The 20379-nt window shown below is 44.0% G+C and overlaps 1 long non-coding RNA gene across 8 annotated transcripts in view; it reads left to right on the top strand.

The window, feature by feature from the left end:
- Positions 1–20379, top strand: part of LOC107035407 (uncharacterized) — a 51771-nt gene that overhangs the window by 8943 nt on the left and 22449 nt on the right. The window contains exon 3 of one of the 8 annotated variants that reach the window (XR_012064772.1): positions 13628–14832. The exons of the other annotated variants lie outside the window; for them this stretch is intronic. This is a non-coding gene — a long non-coding RNA (uncharacterized lncRNA). Of the gene's footprint in view, positions 1–13627; positions 14833–20379 lie in introns of those variants that run through there. 8 annotated transcript variants of the gene reach the window in all.

Genomic DNA, 20379 nt, shown 5'->3' with positions numbered 1-20379 from the left:
TTTACTGTGGGCTCTTTAAACAGTTTTCAGAGGCTACAAGTTGTTGTGTTTGGGGTTTTAATTTTTTAAGTAATTTTCACTAATTATGGTTGTTTCACTGGGGAGAGAGTTCACGGAGACTGTTCCAGCAGTCATATGCTCTGTTGTAATTATTTATCGTGAAGTAGTGTCTTGATCAAGTTAGCCTGGACCGTGTTCATAGTAATAGTGTAGGGAAGACTGGAGCCAGGTAGAAGAGTTAGCAGGTGATTGATTAGTTTATGTGTAAAGTGATAAAGGTATGAACTTGACGGAGTAAAACACAAGGAAAGAGTGATGTGGTTACAGAAAGATTCATCAGGTCCTCCTGCAGATTAAATTTGGGGTGCAAAGCAGAGGGAAATGTCAGAGAAGACTCCAAGGTGATGCTAATATGGAATAGGAAAGGCAAGTATGATTTAGATCTGTTGTGGTAACAGATAAATATTCAAGGAATAAGGCAAATAGTACACTGTGTCCAGAAAGGCAGGACTGGAGATTAGGGGAGATGTTGAGTTTTGTAGGCAAGGGTTTTGGAGTCAAATTTTCTATGTAAAACTTTGCATAGTTGCCCACATACATGATAGTGGAAGTGATGGGAATAGATAAATTTCAAAGAGAGAGGAAAATAGATCAGGTTACCTTAAACTTGGGAGAATGGACATTTAAGAGGCAGCAGAGGAAAATGGTAAGGAGATTGAGAAATTAGCACAAGAAATATGGGAATAATGACAGCCCACCCTTATTAAACACTTACTGAGAGCCAATCACTGTTATAAGAACTTTACATGCTTTCTTGAATTTTACAATAACTTTACAATAACTCCACAGGGTGAGTATTGTAATCCCCATTTCCCCCAGATCAAGCCATATCATTCCCAGATCAAGCCGCTGAGGCCAGAGAGGTGAAATAATGTGCTCGAGGTCATACAAGTGGTATATAGTAGAGCCAGAAGTAAACCCTAGGCAGTCATGAGCATGTGTAACATTCATACCAAGTGTGTACCGAAGAAATATATACACACACACATACACACACACCCCAATGTTCATGGTAGCACTATTTGTAATAGTCCAAGACTGTAAACAGACCAAATGTCCATCAAGACTAGAATGGGTAAGCAAACTGTGGTATATTCACATTCAACGGAATATTATACAGCATTGAGAATGAACAAAACATTGCCATAAGCAACAGCATGGACATAATGTTGAGCAAAAGAAGCCAGTCTCAAAAAAGAACATGTTGTATGATTCTGTTTATATGAAGTACAAAAAGGCAAATGAATCTATGGTGTGGATAAGTCAGGGTGCCTCTGTGGGGCAGTGGAAACTTGGAGAGGGCATGTGGGGGGTCCCATAATATTCTGTGTCCTGACCTTGGTGGAGGTTATACTGGTGTGTTCCTTTATGAAAATTCATCAAGCTGCATGCTTATGATTTATGTACTTTGGTGTAATAGGTAATACTTCAATAAAAAGTTTACTAAAACAAAAGAAAGCAAAATAGAACTAGGCCATATGATTGGAGGACATGTCCTTTTAACTACTGAGCTGTCAAGACAGCAGGTGTCCTGTTTCCTCTTCAGCAAAAAAAAAAAAAATTGCAAAGAAAAATGTAGAGGGGATCCTATAAAATTATAAATGTAAAACAAATTTAAGAGATAGATTGGCCAAATGCAACATACTGGTCTTGTTAAAACACAGTATAAAAAATAAAATAAAATAATGAAACAATTGGGGACTTTGAACACATTGTGTTTTGGATAATATTAATGAATTGTTAATTTTAGGTATATTAATTGTATTGTGATTTTTTTTTAAGTGTTTATGTGTCAGAGGCATATACTGACATGATTATTGATGCAATGATGTGATGTTTGGGATTTGCTTCAAAATAACGCAATGTACTCATAGAGGTAAAACAAGCCTGGGCAGGAGTTGATTGTTGTTGAAGGTGGAAGATGGTTACCTGGGTTTCAGTGTAAGATTCTCTCTGCTTGTGTATATGTTTGAATATTTTTTAGATAAGACTGTTTTTTTTTTAAAAAAGAGGAAACTAACATTCAATGTGCCAGCAAAGGCATTGATTCCCATGGCTTCATATTTTTAAGTTTCTATTTCCACGGAGAGAGACAGGAGAGAGTAGGCATCTGGTCATGGAGACCAGGGGAGGAGGGATGGTCTGCCGTGCCCATTGCTTGGTTCTAGCTCTGGCCCTGCTGCTCCACTGGACCGGCTCTGACGATGTCACCATAACCCCCACTCACTGTCACATCTTTCAGATCCCCTTACTTGACTTCTTGGTGTCTTGGTGACTCTGGTGGCAGGCACCTCTGCTTTTCCCTGCCTCCCCCATTAGCCTGTACTGTGGACCCTTCTTCCTGTGTCTGACTCTTCAGCCAGGGTTCTGTCCTCAGCCCTCTGCTCTTCTCTCCCCTACACCCTTCCCAAGTATTTTCATCCTCTCCTAGTAGCTTAAGTGGCTGCCAGGCTGTCTTCCAAAATGCAACTTTAATCAACCAACTTCCTTGTTAAAACCCTGGAATGCCTTCTGTTACCCAAGTGATAACGTTCAAACTCTTACTGGAGGCACAGGAGGTCCTTCAGCTTCTCCTTGCCCTTCCACCTCCTCTCTGTCGTTCCTGTACAGCCTTCCCTCCTCCTGTTTCACACTTCCGTGTTATCCAGTTACATCATCACCATTTCTGGAATATGCCATGCTGTTTCTTGCTCCCATGCCTTTGACCTCATCTGGAATATATACCTATACACTTCCCCCCCTGGAAAACCCTATTCATCCTTTGGGACTCTGCTGTGAGGTCTTGTCATTGATAAAGTCTTTCCTCATCTTCCTGTGGAGTTTATTCATTCAAAAAATATTTGTACTCAAGGCCCTGTGCTAAGGCTGGGTGCTGAGGTCAAGAACTCACACAGTTCACACTTTACATCATAGCTCTTATCTCACCAGTACTATTGACTTTTTTACATAATAGCCACTCCTATTCTCCACGCCTTGAGGCCGAGGATAGTGACTTAGTCATCTCTGTACCCCAGTGGTACTAGGCACTAAATTAAATATGTTTGTTTAATTGAACTGAAGTAGAATAATTACTGAGAAAGACCTTTGGGTTTGACCATTCGAACATTTTTGATAATGTTTGGGTGTCTGTGTGGTAAAGTTTAGGGTCAGAGGTAGATAGACTAGCCCTTTTCCCCAGGGATTAAGGAAAATCTAGGAATTGGCCCAGTTGTGGGCCACGTGCTTGAGAAATGTATCCATGAGAAGAGACAGGAAACAGGATGGCAGCAAGATGAGTGATGCAGGCACTCAGAGTATTTTAAAAGACATAGGGAGGAGCCAATGGGAAATAGGCTTAATATGCTGGGAGGGTGGGGGTGGGCAATGATCCAGAAGCAAGATGACAAAAGTGACTAGGGTTTTTTTTGAGGAGAGAGGGGACACATGAGCCCTGGACATGCCTGGAGACAACTCTTCCCCTAAGGTAGAAACAACAGTAGAGAGAAGATGAGTAATAGCAGGCACTTGGAGTCCCTGCTCATGCCAGATCCTTTCCCTCTTTATTTTACTTAATCCCCGTACAGTCTTCATTTTCAGATGAGGAGAATGGCTCAAAGCGTTCCACCCTGGTTATACGTTAGACTCATGTAAAATGGTAAATTTTATGTTATATATATTTTACCACAATAAGAAATGGCTATAGGTATAATACAGTTACATTTCTGTGTGTAGTGTGTGTGTGTGTGTGTGTGAGTGAGAGAGAGAGAGAGAGAGAGAAAATATGTACAAGAAAAAATCTGGCAGGCATTTATCAACATGTCTGCAGTGGTTATCTTTTGGTGTTCAGGTTACAGATTTCTTCCTCATACTTCATGTTTTTCTGTATATTATGGTTTTTGGGTTATGAGTAAATTCTGCATGTGTAATCAGAAAACAATCAACCTGATTTAAAAAGAAAGGATTCCACATTCTCTGAAGAAGAGGCAACTGTGATTGATTAAAGAGACTTGATCTAGTCAAAGAAGCAAGATTAAAAAAATTAAAAGGAAATTCTTCTCCAATAAACGTGACTCATTCAGTCAATAGTAGAAATCAGTAAGGTGAGGCGGGCCAGCTTTAAGTCTCCTCGGTGACATATTCACGCCCATTTTACAATAGAACATCTGAAACTATGCTTATTCTCTCTTTGCCAGAGTTAGAACCACCCCCCCACCAATCCATTCTGGAATGTCTTGTCTCTAAAATCAATTCCTCAACCTCCTCCGGACTTACCCCTAGTGCACATCATGCCCAAATGACCTTAATATTCCTGAATGAACAACACCTCCACGGCCCTCACCACCCTTCTTCACTCACTGTGTTTTTTCTTGGACCTCAGCATGGCCTCAGGACTCCAACAGTCTTTTCTTTCAGTCCTGGAGTCCAAAGGCTTCTCTCTTTCCATTTATGGCTGTATTTTCAGGAATTCATGTCTTAAACGTGCCCTCAAATTTTGGTGGTCTCCATGAGCCTTGACCTTGCCAGCTCTGCCTGTTTCAGCTCCTCACGGCTGGGTCTACTTGTCCCTCACCCCAGCTCTCAGTCATGGCCCCATCATCCCTTACTGGTGGAGCTTTGGTCTGATGGACCTGGTGGGGCTTAGAATTCAGTCTTGCAGAGACAGCCTTTTCATGCACTGCTGGGATGTACAAGCTTCCAGGAAAGTCATTTGGAAATTTGAAAGAAGATCCTGAAAATGTTTGTAGCCTTGGAAACTCTGACCTTATAATTCCATTTCCAGGACTCTATCCTAAGGAAATATTCTAAACGGATGGACAAGGATTAATGCAGAAATATGAATCATTTAAATTAAGTTAGCAAAACAACAGAAGCAGCCTAGATGTCCAAGAGCAGAGGATTGATCAAATTAAGCAAATTCTAGTACATACATATTGTGGACAGTTATGCAGCCATTAATATGTTTGTGAAGTATCATTAATGCCATGGGAAAAATGCTCTTGATCAACATTATGTATTTGGTTTGATTTCAAGTGAAATAAAAAAGTCACAAGACAAAACTAGAAAAGAAATATGTCAAAATATTAATAAGTTGTCTCTGGGTGGTGAGATTATAGCTACTTTCTGCCCCCATTTGTCTTTATACTTAACTTTTCAAGTGTTCCATGTGAGTATAAATCACTTTTATAATCTTAGGAAAAAGCTCCAAAAGACATTCCACATATAGAAGAAGAAATAACTCAATTACACTTGGACTTGGTGTCGTAGTCTGAACGGCAAGGCTCCCAAGTATATCAGGGTGGCCTGTGTAACTTGTGTTTTGTCTTTTTGTTGTGGGTTTTTTTTTTTTTGAGAGATTCCTGTTTATGTCGGGGTGGAGGGCAGGTAGGTGTTAGGGTTTTTGAGATCTGTGCTCATCTTTTTTTTTTTTTTTGGACGAGGAGGTAATTAGGTTGGTTGGTTTGTTTATTTAATGGAAGTACTGGGGATTGAACCCACGACTTCATGCATGCTAAGCACACATGCTACCACTGAGGTATACTCTCTCCCAGTGCTCATCTTTATGGAGCTCTAATCTGGAGGAAACAGCAGAATGAATCCTTTGTTTCTGGGAGTTGGTGTTGAAAAACAGGCCATGGGGTGGTTCTCAGGGACTTTGGGAAGGAGGGACCAAGGGTTGCTATTCAATGAGAGGCAGCTGCCTGAGCCCAGGTCCCTCTTTGAATGGGAAAGGCCTGAAAGAACTGGGGATCCAGAGCCAAAGCACTGGGAACCTGGGATGGGCCCCCACACACATGCAGGAAGGCATGTTCCTTGGAGGGCCCCAGCTAATCCCTGGGCAGGGACAGTGGGGTGAGGTTTTCCTGTGGCACCTGTGACTAGGAGGAAGCACTGCAGCCCTGCAACAGGAGACTCGAGTTCCCAGTTTCCGCCAGCGGCGGAGTCGGGTGGCCGATTCCTCTGCGATAGCAGCTTGTTCTCCTACCTGATTTCTGGGGGTCAGCCACTGTCCCCCGTGCTCACTGTCTGTGGACTGGCATCTGTGATTCTTGTGCCATTTTGCATATCACAGGCCAACCAGTGACTCTTCTCAACCCATCCCCACATTAGAGTCAAATTCTCCAACTCTTATGTTTGAGGGGTTTTTCCCTTTTAGCTCCATCTGAACCATTGTCTGCCCAGCATGGTGACAACAGATCCAAAGCTTCCTCCCCAAGTTGTGAGTTAATGACCATCTGACCCATCTTGTGAATTTTGGTCAGATTTCCAGGGCAGGGAATTGGAACAGAATGTAATCTAGAGGGGTCCTCCCAGGGGTATATCATAGCCAGTTTGGGGCTCCTCCAGGTATGGGAGTGGCAGGTGGTCAGGACTGTGCCAGCTTGCTCTAGCGACAGGGCACGTTTTGCTGAGGCTGCTGGTGGGTGCCTGGTCTGAGTTAAGGAGAGATCTCCCTCTCCCTGAACACCCTGGCATATGAACATTGCTGGTGCTGGCCCGGGGGCTGAGACTGAGGAGGTGTGAGCCCATACAGCAGAGATGGAGCTCCACCGAACAATGAAGCGGAGGGTGCTGGAGAGGAGAGAAAATTTCCATTTGGCTTTTCCAGCCTCTTGCCATGTCCCCAGAGCACAGCAACTTGGCGGCTATCCGAGTGCCCGATCCCTAGTCTTCCTTCATGAATTTTTCATTTCAGGCAGAGAGCCCTTATCTCTCACTGGGGCTGCTTTGGGAGCCTGCTTTCCCAGCAGCTGGAGACGGAGCAGATGAAGCATTGCATTAAGGCCAGAATTATCTGTCCCTTGAGAGAGGAGGAGCACTCTGTGCTCCTGGAAGGACAGCTCCTACACCTGCCCCTCATTACTGTAGGACTCGATCGTTCATAACGAGGTTGGTTGCTGTTTTATTGAGATACTGTCAAGGGCTGATAGAGAAAGGCTTTGGGGTCAGCTACTGTGGTCCTGCCTGAAGGGTGAGGTCTCTCCTGGTGTCAATCTTTGGACGTGAGGCGGGTCCACAGTTAGAAAAGAGGCACTGAGAGGAAACTTGGCCTGTCACGATCCAGATTTCCAGGAGTCCAGATGTCTCAGGGTATACCCCAGTGGTGGGAGGTTAAGGATGTCATCTCTCCATGCGCCCGACCCCAGGACTGTCCTGGCCCAGAGCAAGAGAAGCCCCTGCTCAGTACTTCCTCAGGCTGCATCCCTTCCCGTGGTGGAAGGAGTCTATACACCCACCCTTTATGTGTTGAATTGAGTTCCCTCAAAGATATGTTGAAATCCTAACCCTCAGTACCTCAGACTGTGACCTTACTTGGAAATAGGGTCATTGTAGATGTAGTTAGTTCCCATGAGACACAGACACCTGGGAGGAGATGGAGCAGAGATCAGAGGGATGCAGCTACAAGCCGAGGAGCGCCAAGGATTCCTGCAAACCCCCAGCAACTAGGAAGAGGCCAGAAGGATTCTCCCTTACACATTTCAGAGGGGATGTGGTCCTGCTGATACCTTGATTTTGGACTTCTAGCCTCAGAACTGAGAGACAATAAATTTCTGTTGTTTTAAGCCACGCAGTTCGTGGTACTTTGTTACAGCAGCCCTGGGAGACTAATACACACTCCCGGACTAGACTCTGGGTACCAGGATTCCTGCCCAACTGGCACCAGGGCTTCTATTTGTCCTCTTGCCTAGGGCCCCACAAATGTAGTGGGGCCTGAGATTTGGAGGTGGGGAACTCGGGAGTCCTAGTCTTGGGGTCCCTGGTGCAGAGGGAGGAGGGCTGTGATCTGCAGGGAATGAGCTACACTGGTGAGCTAGAGTTCTAACTCAGGGTGCCCTCTGAGTCTTTCCCTTTTGTTATTCTTCAGCTTCTAGGACAGCCTTGTTGGAGAGTCCCGGCTGATTTTACCATTCACAGCATAGCAGGGATAAATGACCATCGTTGAAAAGGGAGCAGTGCCACCCTGAGTCCAGGGTGGGAATGGCAGCAGGAAGCGTTGAGTGACCCCGCCCCACCAACCCCCACCAGGGGGCCTGCCTCTCAGAGCCTGAAGTACCAGATAGGCTCCCTCCCCGATTCCACAGCCACAGCTACAGTAGAGGTTTTACTTTTTTTCTTACCCAAAATAGCATTTTTCTCCAAGAAGCTCCCCAGGGAATTCTCAGCTATTTAAAAATGGTGAAAAATCAATCCTCAGAGCTCCCAAGGAATGCAGCCCCCAGCTTCCCAATGGTCCCTGTGTAACCCCTGCTTCTCCCCATCCCCAGAACCGCCTCCCTCACCCCAAATCCAAGTGCCCTTGTAACTTTGAGATGAAGCCATGAGTAGCTTAGAGGAGCTGTCCTGGGGCAGCCTCTTGAGCAGCACTCCATGCCCGCAGAGGGGGTTAAATAGGTCTGTTTTCCTTTGCACTGAACTTCATTTTGAATTGTACCAATTATAAATTAAACTGAATGAACAGTGTGACAAAATGCCAATGCTTGTTTGCTATCTTTCCGGGCATTGCCCTCACATCAACCCTGATGGGTAGAGATTGTTATCGTCCTCATTGTACAGACAAGGAAGTTGAGGCTCAGGGAGATTAATGACTTGCTGAAGGTAACGCAGTGATAAGGAGCATTGTTGAATCTGTCTCTGTTGAATCTCTTTCTGTTGCGCTGTTCTATCTCCTGGAAGCATCTCTGAAGGGATTAAACTTTCAAATCCCTGCCCTGATCCCTGCCCTGGGACAGCATGCTCTTTTTTTCTGCTACTTCTTAAAATGTATTCTGTTACATTATTCAAGTTGCAAAATCAGTACATATTTATTGTAACTAGTCAAATATCTCTACCACCACCTCCTAAGGTGAACAGTATTAACAGTTGTGTGCATTTTTTGCTATTACTTTCCTTATAGAGATACGAATGGAAATTTGTAAAAATACGTATCTGGATTCCCCACTTCCGTTTACAAAGTTTTAATCAAGAGTGAAATTCACATCATCCAGTTAGCTTGTGATTTACTTTTTACTTGGTAGTAGACCATGGTCATTTTTACAAATAACATTCCTAGTAGCAGTCCAAAATTTCATAGTACAAATATACCGTAAATTACTCAGTCCTCCCATATTGGTGGACATACAGGTTGTTTCTAGCGACATTTGCTATTGTCAATAATATTGCAATAAACGTCTCTGTAAATACATTCTTAGAAACCAGCAGGATGTATTCCTAAAAGTAGGATTGTTAGATCAAAGTGTTTGCACATGAAAATGGAACAAACTAAATTTCCAACAACACGAAATTGATTAGCACACATCCCACACAGTAGGATGGAACTTTCCTTATGAATAATGATAAATTTCTGTTGGTTTTTAAAATGTTTATTAGATGCTGTTTAGAGAAAAGCCATGTTATAAAACCGCACATGTAGTATTACCCTATTTTGTAAAAATACATGCATAGAATAGAAGACTTTGAGGAAAGATAACTGAAATATTAACATTGGTTATTTCTGAGTGGTGGGGGGTCACAAGTGACCTTTATTTTCTGATTTTGCCTCATTTATCTTTTCTAAAATGCCTGCAGGGATCATGTGCTGCCTGTGTAGTAATGTGTTCATCGCTTTCCCATTGCAGGGGGTCAGAGACCAGCTCAGGTGTCTCAGCAGGTGGGGCTGAGGCTATTTTAAGGCTCCATGGGGGAGGCAAGGATGCTGAGCATCCTGGAAGCTAGCACGTGGTTCAGGAGAGTGGTGGTTCTGGCAGTCCCCTAGGAGCAGTGGGGTGAGCATCTTCTCAGCCTTCAAGGGCGGTGGGGGTGCTCTTGCTCTGAGGGAGTCCCCCACAAGTGCGTCCTGGCCTCCGTGTTCTTGCCTTGGCCTCTGCTTCATGCTTGTCTCTATCTCTGTTGCTGTTCCCCACGCCTATCTCGTCTCTTCTCTTGAAGGATCTGCTTATGACCAGTTCCTCCATGGCTTCTGCAGGTGGGTCTCTTGGTCTCAGCCCCTCTCTACCACCTGTGTCCCCCTTTTCAGAGAGTCTTGCTTTCTCTTTAAACCCCTCAAGAAAGACAATCTGATTGGGTGGCCAGTACTGGGAGCTCCGGTTGGGCGTAGCTCTCGCAGCAGTCCCGGTCAGCCTCTGTTAGAGATCCCTGACCCGGCCAGCTGTGACAAACCTCCCGGGTGGTGGGATTATGCTGCCTGCCATTATCTGTGACGACTGTCACGGCTGGATTAGTGTTCTAGGGCTGCCGTGACAAAGTACCACAAACTTAGATAACAGAGATTTGTCGTTTTATTGTTTTGGATGCTAGAAGTCTGAGGTCCAGGTGTGGGTGGGATTGGCTCCTTCTGAGGGCGGGGAGGGAGAATCTCGTCCATGCCTCTCCCATTTTGCTGGTTTGCTGACAGTCTTTAGACTTCCTTGGCTAACCACATCACCGTGATCACTGCTGTCATCTTCCCATGGTGTTCTCCCTCTGTGTGTGTGTCTGTGTCCAAATTCCTCCTTTTTAGAAGGACATGAGTCATGTTGGATTAGGGATTAGGAGACATTTATATCAGACAGAACTTCTTTGGCTGCTGTGAAATTCTAAGACAAGCCTGCCTGCTGATTCGATAGTAATTTAGAATTTACTTCATCTCTAGCTCCTGCAAATGGGCTATTCCTTTAATATGTCGTCATAGATGTATGTCAGATGATAGCTTTGTTATTAAACACAATTAAAACCATTCTTATGATTTCTCAGGTTTAATCCCCTCCTAAACTATACCAAACCCCAGACAAAAAGTCCCTGGCCTATGGGAGGCCCAGCCTGCCCCTGAAAGGAATTATGCCACCAGGCTCCCGTCTCTCTGAACCATAAACTATGGACTAGCTCTGAGTAATCTAATTGAATAACATTTTGGGGGAAATCCATTTCCATCCTCTGGCCTAGCTTCCATTTATGGTCTGGTTCCCTTGGGAAAATGCATTCCAAATTCCCAACAACTGATCTGCACATGAACTTTCACTCCAGAGGTCAGGGACCAGAATGTGTTCCCTTGTAGCTCAGCCTTCGATGGCTTCCCGTGAGTCCTGTCCCCCTGTCCCCCTTCTCTCCTCCCACCTCCTCAATACACGCATTCCGCCCTCATATGGTACCTCTTCTGTAAAGCCTGAACCACATCTTTTCTCTCCCTCTCTCAAAGCCCTGGCTCTTTGGGCCTGGGTTGCAACGCCTACCTTGCTTTGTTTGGGTTCTAGAGAACTGTGTGCAAGGATCCTGACCTCTTACAGGATCTTAAGATCCTTGAGAATGAAACAGTATTTTTTCATCCTTATATCCTTCCAGGAAGAATGAGAGGAATACAGCATTTCTGAAGCTATGTGCCAGGCTCTTTCTTGCATACTTTCTTTACTTCTCCCCCAGCACCTAGCCTAGGACTGGGCACATACTACATACTCAGTAGACAACTCTTAAATGGACTGAATCTCCTGCTATGACAGCCTTCGTGCAGGCTTCTTTCCCCCGGCCTCCTCCTGGCCCTGCTCTCCCAAGCTCCTGGACTCATGAGTGTTATTCAAGCTGCCCTTGCCTCCGCCAGGGCTGAGGGAACTGGGCAGGAGGCAGGATTCGCTCCCTAGGGAACAGTCATCTGGTGTCTGAGGGAAAGCCAGCCCCCTCCTCTCCACCTCCTACCCCAGCAGATGGGACCCAGCGAGTTTGCTGGCTTCCCTGCTCCAATGAGAACAGAACAGATTTGGTCCCCAGGACTCACAATGTGAGAACAGGTGTGCTGGGTAGAAATCTCAGTTTGCCAACTCACGTGCACATGAGGTTTAACTTTGTTTTTCATAAGTCAACTAGCCTGCCAAACTATGGGGAACTTAACTCCAGTTCTTCCTGGAGATCAGTTCCCTTCTCCCCCGTCCCACCGCATGGTGCTTTCCAGTTCCCAAATCTTGGCTGTGCCAGGCCCTCTCATTGGACACATGTTTGCATGGTTACTGCTGCGATGTCCACAGTCCTGCCCCTGGCTTCTCAAACTGCAAATTTCATATCAGCTGGCGCTCCAACTAGACACACTCTCCTGCCAGCCTACCTGGGCTCATGCGTGAGGCTTCTGGGGCCTGCCAGGGAGCCAGGCCGGGTCGGTGCTGCTCCTGGGACCCATGCCCTCCCCCTCCTCCCCAGCCCAATGTCTGAGGGGAGGGATGCCTAACTGCCTTCCCCTTCCTCCAAGACATTTTTGTCTCCTCCAGGAAATCCTCTCCACCTTGGGGCCTTAGATCAGACCTAAGCAACCAGTCCAGGAAGGGAGCTGGTATTTAGTGGGCAACTTTTGTTTTCTGCCACAGCCCTACCCAAAGACAGTGAGTCCACACCTGTATGTTTGGAGAGATGGAAAAGAGAACAATACAAGGAGGAGGGAAAAAACTCATAGATGAATCTATTGAGACATTTATTCCAACCTTACAAATTGCCCCTGACCCCGGCTCTTCTGCAGATAGCTAACACACCTTGATTTAGGACGCCAGGAGGAGTTCAGGCAGGGTGGGCTGCCACCTTCAGAGGGACTCCATGTCCTGTTGCCGTTGGTCCACAGCTGTGTCGCTCACTTTTCTGGCCATCCTAATGGTGTCCAGAAGTGCCTGGGGACTCATCTCAGTGGCATAAAAGCAGATTATGGAAGCCCTGGATAAGAGTGAGGAAACCCATTAGTCTAGGCAAAGTAAAAAAGAAGGGATGAATTTCTAGGAGGGGAATAAGTGGGAGGTCTTCATGGAGGAGGTGGCATTCAGTGTGAGGGTTTAGATGTGACTGGAGGCGGGGGAGACAGGAGTGGCCTGGTTGGGGAGCTGGAGGGGGTTGGGAGATGGGGCAGTGCATTGCACCCTAAGCATTTGCTCCAAAAGCAACAGCTTTTCAATTTTTAAGCTAAAGTGCTGATCTGGTGAAAAGATGTTTGAGGGAAGAGAGTCAGAGCAAGACCATGGGGTTATGGAGAAAGTGGTTAAAATCTTGGATGGTACTGAGGGGTTCTGAGCAGACGCGAGAGCCAGACTGCCAGGGTTCAAATCCCAGCTGGGCTACTCACCAGCTGTGTGTCCTTCAGCAAATTTCCAACCCCCGCTGGCCCGTGAATTCCTCAGCCACAATATATGGATAATAATAATCTTCATCAAGTGGCTGTGCAAATGAATTAACATGTGTAAGAAAGAGTTTAGACTTGTACCCAGCACATTGTAATGGCTCACTGGATGTCAGCGATGTTGGTGATGATGAAGATGATGGTGATGATGAAGATGATGGGCTCCCTACCAACCAAACACCCTAGGGGACCTCTGGCCCCACCCCCCACCATTGGTAGACTCCAGCTGTGCCTCTGATTCCACATAGGGAAAGATGCCTGTGCGCTTCCAGGTCCAAGGTTCCTTGTTCTGTGGTCATCTGACTGCTGCCCTGATCCATGCTTCTCTGCCCCTCAGGGGCGGGGCCTGGGAGAGGTGGGCCCTGCTGATGGTGGCAGAGTGTCACGTATGGTCAGCAGAGCAGGTTGAGGGCAGAGCTGCTTCCCCAGCAAGGCACTGGGCCTTGCCCTGACTCCTCCTATCTCTTGTTTCAGTTCTCTCCGCAGTGACCTCCTAAGACATCTACTCAGAAGCCCAAGACATCTACTCAGAAGCCCTGACATAGGCACAGGCTAACCCAGGTCTCACAGTCAGTGAATGACCAGGGCTGGACTCAAACTCAGGCAGTCTGGCTTTTAACCACTGCACTTAAAGGCACTGCAGTAGATCCAGCTATCTAGGAGTTTCCAGGAGTCTTGATGCCTTAGTGGCCCTCGACAGGCAAAGGCTGATGGGCCAACACAGAATTATCATACGTATATACTGCATGAATTATAATAAAGAGAATTTAAGCCAAAACTCAGAAGAAAAGCAATCCTTTCTATTCCATTGCAAAACACCCCAAAACTTTGTTGGCTTAAAAACACAAAAGTCATATTTGCTCATGATTCTGCAACGTGGGCAGGGCTTGGCAGGGACAGCTCCTCTCTCTTCCATGTGGCATCATCTGGGGGCACTCGACTGAGACTGGAGAATGGTGCACTCACTTGACTGGAAATTGATGCTGGCTGTTGGCTGGGGCCTGCCAGCCCAGGGGGCCTCCTCCTCGTGGCCTCCCCACAGAGCTAAATTGGACTTCCGCAGCATGACAGCTGGGTTCCAAGAGAGAGCACTTCCACAAGGACAGGCCAGGTGTTTAAGCACTTTTCAAGCCTCTTATGGCATCTCCTGCTAATGCCCCATTGGCCAAAGCTTGTCACCCATCCAAACCCGGAGTCAGAGTAGAGGGTACTACACACAGGCATGAATTCTGGGAGGAATGGTTTATTTGGGAGCCATCAAAGTGGCAATCAACCTCCACTTATTTTTCCTAAGTTTCACCCTTTGTGAACTTGACACCCTCCCTTCCAGCCTCCCCGGAAACATTGCTCTGCCAGTAGCCTCTTTCTGACCTCAGCCATCACCCCCTCTTCACTGAATCGCCCCTTTCAGCCAGCAAACCACTTGAATCCCAGTTATCTCCAAACAGCTTCTCTCAGCCCTGCTTTCCCCTCAAGCTACTGCCCTGTCTCCTTCCCTTCATTTCCAAAATTCTTCAAAGAGCTGTTGGTGTTGAAAGCAGAAACAGTCACCTAAAGCCAATTTACTAAATTTACTCAATTTTTCCATTTGTGCATTTAAAAGAAAAATGTCTTTCATGTTTTCAATGAATATAAATATGTACTTCTTCTGAATGTATTAATAAATATGTTCAATAGTATACTCTTCATGAATGTAAGTAAAAATATATTCGCAAGAAGCCTAAACCACCCTATGATGCTTAGCTTTCAGCAAATTGATGTTCCCTAAAAAATATATTCATATTCGTTGGGAAAAACTTTCCTCAAAATTACTTTTTAATAAATTTGCCAAAATTGGTGCAAATGTCTTAATTGAAAATTCCGTCCATCCATCTGTTCATCCATCCAACAGATATTTACTGAATATTATTACATGCACAACATTGGGGACATGTGTAGTCAAACACAGACCTGGCCCTGGCCCTCATAGAGTTTAGAGTCTAGCTGGGGAGACAACTGTGAATCAAATGATTATTTAAGAGAAACAGTGAAATTGCAACTGTGATGAGTGCTGCCAAGTAGAATACCCAGTGCCCTGAGAGCCCGTATTATGGGCTGGCCAGATGAGGGTCAGGGCCTGTTCTTCTGAGGAAGGGCTACTGAAGGCTAGAGCTGATGGATAAGTAGGGGTTAACTCAGTAAGAAAGAGAAAGAAAAGCTTCCAAGCAGAGGGAAAGGGTCCTGAGATGGGAAGAAGCATGGCATCAACTCTTCTTCAGACTTCAGGATCATCTCTACCCCTTATATCCCTTAAATGTATTCCCCAGACACTGTTAACTGGCTGACCCTATAGATTTTCCTAATCACTTCTGGCATACTTCCACTACAGAGGCAGTTAAAGATGACCATGTAACACACTTCTGGTCAATGAGACATACGTAGCAATCTTCTAGAGGTTCCTAGAAAGTTTGCTTTCCTGATGTCACCCTTTCTTTCCTTCTTCTTACCTTGAACATGGTTGTGATAGCTGGATCTACAGCAGCTACTTTGTGACCATGAAGAAACAAACATGAGGGAAAGACAAGAGGATTATAGGGATCCCTTCTGGTCCTGACATCACTGGGCCACTTTAACTAACAAAGACCCACAAGTTAACAGTGACGAAAACAAGATAAGAGTTTTATTTCTCTTTCACATAACAATTTGGGAATAAGCAATACAGGTTGATCTGGTGGCATAAGTGCCTTATATTTTGTTGTTCTGCCATCACTAGGTTGTTGTCTTCCTCAGCTTGGTCCAAGATGACTTGCCATCACACCTAGATTACAGATAGTAGGCAGGGAAAGGCCACTCTCCTTGTTTCAGAGATACAACCAGGAAGTGTGCATTACTTCCACTTCCATCCCATTTACTAGAACTTAGTCATATGGCCACACTGTGCTGCAAGGGGGGCTGGGAAACGTAGTCTTTATTGTGATGGCTCTTTGTTCAGCTAACATTTGGAGATTGTATTATTTTTTTTAACTGAAGTATAATTGACTTACAATGTTGTGTTAGTATCTGGTGTACAGCAAAGTGATTCAATTATATACATATATACATATCCTATTTCATTATAGCTTTTTTTTAACCAAAAGAATTTAGTGTGTTTTCATTTCCTTTTTTTAAAGGAATTGAAGTATAGTAGATTTACAATGATGTGTCAATTTCTGGTGTACAGAATAGTGATTCATTTATACATATATACATTCCTTTTCATATTCTTTTTCATTATATGCACAAGATATCTCTGGAAATATCCATAAGGAACTATCATATTCCATCAAATCAAGGTGCCATCAATTGCAAAAAGCTCCACTGTTTTGTGTACCAAAAAGAAAGAAAAAAGACTGCTAAATGGAGAGGCAAAAGACACAGAATAGCCAACACAATATTGAAGGAGAAGAGCGAGGTTGGAGGACTGACACTACCCAATTTCAAGACTTTCTATAAAGCTGCAGTAATCAAGACTGTGTGGTATTGGTGAAAAAACAGACAGACCAATGCAATAGAACAGAATAGAGAACCCAGAAACAGACTCAAATAAATGTAGTCAACTGACGTTTAATAAAGGAGCAAAGGAGCAATGAAGGAAAGACAGTCATTTCAACAAATGGTTCTGTAACACCTGAATATCACATCCAAAAAAAAAAAAAAGAATCTAGATGCCAATCTTAAACCTTTCACAAAAATTAACTCAAAGTAGATCACAGACCTAAATGTAAAATGCAAACCTATAAAACTACTAGAAAATGCCACAGGAGAAAATCTAGATGACCTTGGATATGGCAATGATTTTTTAGATACACCAAAGGTACAATTCATGAAAGAAATCATTGATAAGCTATACCTGATTAAATTTAAAAAACTTCTGCTGTGTGAAAGACACTATCAAAAGAATAAGAAGAAGAGGCACAGACTGGAAGAAAATATTTACAAAAGCCATTTCTGATAAAAGACTGTTATTCAAAATATGCAAAGACTGCTTAAAACTCAGCAATAAGAAAATGAATAACCCAATTTTAAAAATGGGCAAAAGACCTGAAAAGATATACAGATGGCAAGTAAACATATGAAAAGATGTTCCACATCATATGTCATCAGTGAAATGCAAATTAAAACAATGAGAGACCATGACATGCCTATTAGCATGGCCAAAATCTGGAATATTGACAATACCAAGTGCTAGTGAGGTTGTGGAGCAGTAGGATCTCTCCTTTCGCTGCTGGTGGGAATGCAAAAATGGTACAGCCACTCTGGAAGACAGTTGGCAATTTTTTAAATAAAATTAAACATACTCTTACCCTGTGATCCATGAATTGTGCTCCTTGGTATTTGCCCAAAGGAACTGAAAATTTATGTCCACCCAAAGCCCTGTACACAGATGTTAATAGCAGTTTTATTCATAATTGCCCAAACTTGGAAGCAACTAAAATGTTTTTCAGTAGGTAAGTTGATAAATTTGTGACACACTCAGACAATGGGATATTATTCAGTGCTAAAAATAAATGAGCTATCAAGCCATGAACAGACACAGAAGAAACTTAAATGCATATTGCTAAGTAAAAGAAGCCAATTGTAAAAGACTGCATACTGTATGATTCCAACTATATGACATTCTGGAAAAGACAAAACTATGAAGACAGTAAAAAGATCAGTAATTTCCAGGGGTTGATGGGGGATGTGAGGGATGAATAGGTGCGGCACAGAGGATTTTTAGGGCAGTGGAACTATTGTGTATGATAGTCTATTGGTGGTTACATGTCACTATCTATTTGTCAAAGCCAATGGGATGTATACTACCAAGAGTGAACCCTAATGTAAACTATGGATTTAGGGTGACAGTATTGTGAGTGTTGGTTCATTGATCATAACAAATGGAGGACTGTGGAATGTTGATAGTGGGAAAGGCTACACTTTTGCAGGGAAGAAGGGCTACATGGGAACTGTCTGTACTTTCTTCATAATTTTGCTGTGAATCTAAAACTGCTTTAAAAATAAAATATTTTTTAAAAAAAGAGACTGCCAATGAACTATCTGCCATGATGCCACAATAGTCTTCCTGCATGACCAAAAATCGGTCACACTAGCCCTTCACTGCTTTGAAATTTCTTGCATCTATTCTGTGAGATCTGGCAATTTCCCCTGCTTTAGGTTGCATTGTCTAGCAAGCCTCTTGTATAAATCTTGATGTGTAACATCTCTTTGCCTACTTTGGGTTTCTTCCTTTCTTGAGTTTTCAAAGTGGACCAAGCATGGACCAACAGCATCATTATTACCAGGGGACTTGTTAGAAATGCAGCATCTTGGACCTGTGCCAGACTTAATGAATCAGAATCTGCATTTTATCCAGATCCCAGGGGATTCATGTGCACTTTGCAGCTGGAGAAGCACTGCTGCTGGAATGCACCCTGTGGTTGTTCTGTAACAATGGATGGAATTAAAGTCATTTCTCCAGCAACTCATACGTTTGCTTCACTAATAGCAATTTTACACCTCTCTGTTGTTTTCGTGACTTTCTGCATCCAGAGTGACCTTTCATTTCAGTGCTGAATCAGAGTATAATCCTTCTGAAGACATTTTCAATAGCAATTAAACTCAGCCCGTGTAGTATCAGCAGTGCACATAAATCTTTTAAAGTGGTGACAGTACAAAGCTATAACTAAGTTTGCATGTGTGTGGGCAATGGCATTGTCATGATGAGAGCCACCTGGCTGACAGTTATTGTAAGACACATCCTGATTTCAGAGATGTTAAAATATGAAAAAAGATGTGTATTTTAAAAGTCAATGAAATATGATAGAGTTGGTTGCTTCTGGGAAAGGAACTAGATGGCTGGAGAATGAATGGGAGGGAGTTATTTCATTGTATACCCATTTGCATCTCTTGAGTTTTGAGCCCTGCAAACTTATAACATCTCACAAATATATCTATACATTTATATTTCAACTAATACGCTTGGCTCCAATCTTAACAAAATCTGCTTTGTGATCCGAGGACCCAAGACCAAAATCTCGAAGTCACCCTGGGCTCCTCAGTGATACTAGACATTGCTTTTAATGTAACCTAAGGATTGAGTTGGCTTTTTGGAAGGCTCCCTCACACACTAGTAGTTCATTTCGAGGCTATAGTAAAAAACAAACAAACAAAAAACAAAACCTCTAAAACTTCTAAGTCCATAAGATTTTTTTTTTCTTTTTTGGGTGTGGTGGGATAGGTGGAGTGAGGGAGGAGGTTTACATTTATCCTCGTTAAACAGGATGCTGTTGATGTTAGCCCATTTTTTTTTAAACTTTGGTTTTCAAACTCTGCATCAGAGCCACCTGGAGGGCTTATTAAAACAGAGATATCTGGACCCCATTCCCAGAGTTGGTTGATTCAGTAAATCTGGAGTCTGGACCAAGAATTTGGATTTCTAACAAGTTCTCAGGTGTTGCTGATGGTGCTCGTCTGATCAAGCTAGCCTGTCCTTTTGAATCATAATGTCATTCTCCAGACATTAACTGTCCCTCCCAGCCTGTTTTCAGTCTCTTCATTTAAATCATTGATAAAAGGTTGAACTGGAAGAGACTGAGGACCCAGCTTTGCAGCAAGAAACTTCAGGCTAACATGGATCCACTCATCAGCCCTTGTAGGATATGATGGATTTCTGTTAGTGAGAAAGCCAGGAGCCAGACTCCTCAGCCTGTTCCTGGAAACAGCACAGAGAATGTTGTGAAAACCTTGCTGAAATCTAGGCAGGCACAGTGTTCATTCTTGTTCACCCTTCTGAGGGTTGTTGTCATGCCCTAATTCAAGGTTGTGGGATCTTAGGCAACTGCCTTGTCTTCCTCCTCCATCTCTCTTGGGTGTGGCAGGGAAAGCTCAGGTGCACACATTTGAGTTAGCCGTTCTCCTCGTCATCCTTGGTCCCTGAAAGACCCCTCTGCAAACCAATGGTCCCAAACAAGACCCCTTGTTTTACTTAATTGATTATTCCCTGTGCTAATCAGAATAGGCCAGGATTGTGCTGCAGTAACAAACAGCCTCCAAATCCCAGAAGCTTAAAACAACAAAAATTTATTTCTCACTAAAACTAACTGTCCAATGCAGATTGGCAGGGTGGGGAAAGGGGGAGGGGGGGTCATATCCTTGTCTTCACTCAGAGGTCCAGGCTGATAGATGTTTCTTCTCAAATTGTGCTTTTACAAGCATTTACAGTAGGGAAA

Source organism: Vicugna pacos, chromosome 27, assembly GCF_048564905.1.
Source record: "Vicugna pacos chromosome 27, VicPac4, whole genome shotgun sequence".
In the NCBI taxonomy this organism is placed as follows: Eukaryota; Metazoa; Chordata; class Mammalia; order Artiodactyla; family Camelidae; genus Vicugna; species Vicugna pacos.
Note: the sequence above shows the minus strand (reverse complement) of the source record. Positions and strands in the feature narration are given on the sequence as shown.